A 2,389-nucleotide genomic window follows, 5' to 3' on the forward strand; every position below is an offset into this window, starting at 1 on the left:
CCACATCCTCTGGTCACAGTGCAGCAGCAGGAGCAGTCAAAAAATTCCACTTTTACAATGGCACATTTTAAAGCCTTTTTTTTTTAAATAAGCTTTATTGAAAACATACATAACAATCAAGGCAAAGCAACATTTTGCCAGTATGGTGGGGGCACCGGTGGATAAGTCAGAAAACACGGAAAAGCATGGCATGGGCCCTTTAAATTTCTTTGTATATTGTTCTTAAGAAAGGTCCTAAGAAATAGTTGCATCCAATTCATGAACATGTTCTTAAGCCACAGAACTGTTTGCCCGTGTGTTCTTATATTGATGAAGTCATTCCTAATTAGCAGAGGTTAACACCCTACTAATGCACATAAAAGGACATGAGACTCCTCACAAGCTGGTCTTACTCACACACATATCTCACACAGAAACTAAAAAGAAAAGTTGAGAAGGCCAGGAATGCTACAAGGAAAATCTAAAGATGGTGGAGCAGCAACCTCCAAAACAAAGAACAGTGAGTGAGCGGCCATATTTAGTAGTGTCAATAGTGGATATAAAATAAAACAAAAGAGATGCATGGGATGCTCTTGCTTGTTCAGTGAACGCTGTATAAAGAGAAGGGTGCACAGCTGTTGAAGTAAAAAGATGGTTTGATGTGAGGCAGCAAAACAAACAGCCGTACACGGCTCCGTTGGGTGTGCCGTCAGCTGAGCACACCTCCATGTGTGCACCCAGGTCCCTTCAACTGCCCTGAGTCTGATCCCAGATATGTTGCTGGACAACCAAACATTTATACAGACAGCCTCAATGCTGGCCATGATATCTGAGAGACACTTAAAGAATTTAACAAAACTTAGACATAAAGATATGCATTTAAATGTGTTTGGTTTTTAAGTGATGTGTTTCCTAATTCTGAGCTATAAATATTCACACATTAAATTAATTTTAAAACCTTAAAAGCAAACAAGTTGTTTGCTGTAATTTTTAGTGCAGTGTTTATTCATTTTAAAAGATGTTTTTTTAAATAATGGGATAATATTAAAGAAATACTAATAATGACAACTGTTAGTGTAATTTAAATCTTATAACTATTGAAACTGAAGAAAACTAAAAAAACAGTTATTGCACACAAACATGTTAGGTCTCTATTGTTCGCAAGTGTGAATGTACATAGATTATGTTCTTACCTAATTGCAAATCCCATATAAGAAAACATTGCTGAATGCCAGAATCTTTGTAAGTGGGTTTTATAAACAAATTTGGTTGTAAGAACGGTTGGTAAATGTGGCCCAGTGCCTGGCTTCATGCAGCCAGAGTGTGTAGGCAGCTCCTGAATTAAAACTGTACAGTACTGCAGTAATATGGAACAGGTCATTTTTCTATTCTTCCCTTATTCATATGATTCTGCAGATCCAAGCTCATCACAGACTTTGAAAACTTTAATTAGTGTATTAGAACTTCTGCTGAAAACAGAGCAGATATTTATAAAAAGCAGAGCTATACTACATCACCCTGCTAAGTAAACCTCACTACCTCTCACACTTTAACACTTGTCTGGTGTTCGTACTGGACTCACTGAGAGCAGTGGTCCTGTTGTCTGCACAGTTACTGCTGCTGGATGCAATGAAGAGTTTGAAGCATAAATTTTTTTCCAGTATGTCTTTATTTACCAAAATGAACTGTAGTAACAGAAAAATGAGAGACTGTGTTACTAGCACTAGTTTAACTGTTAGCATTGTTAGGTTACTACTGTCATGATTCGGTTCCGCTGTTTCCGGTCAGGCTTTTATTTTCGCATCACTTCCTGTTTTGTTTCACCTCAGTTTTGGCCCTTTTATTTAATCATCATTAGTTCACCTGTTCCTTATTGTTTGCACCTGTTTTTCGTTTCCTTTTAGGCAGCGTCCTCCCACAGGACGCTGCCAGATTGTTCTAGACCCCAGCTCTGACTTTCCAGCATTCTTATCTCGCCTGATTCTCCGTGTCTGACCTCCGATACCTGTTTGTTGACTACCGTTTTTTGCCTGTGCCCTTCTAGCTCTGATTGTCTACAGTTTACCGACCTCTGTGCTTTCCCTTGACTACCCTATCTGGATCTCCTGGCTATTCCTGTCTACCGGCGCCGACCCTGGATTGTTTGATTGACCTGATTTTGCTTCTCGGACTTTGTATTATTTTTTGGTCGTTCCTAGTAAAAATATCCTCTGTTATATCGCTCGTCTGGTCGTATAATTGAGTCCACCACACAACACCGTTTGTCGTCCTTACACGGCAAACCTGACAACTACCAAGGAGCTAAACAAGATAGTACATGGCCAAATAAAAATTATTATTCTGGCTGCACTGGGTCCACTGGTTTCAGGTCTCTTACCACAGTCCAGCATGTGTGTGTGTGTGTGTGTGT

Source organism: Monopterus albus, unplaced genomic scaffold, assembly GCF_001952655.1.
Source record: "Monopterus albus unplaced genomic scaffold, M_albus_1.0 scaffold291.1, whole genome shotgun sequence".
NCBI classification, from domain to species: Eukaryota; Metazoa; Chordata; class Actinopteri; order Synbranchiformes; family Synbranchidae; genus Monopterus; species Monopterus albus.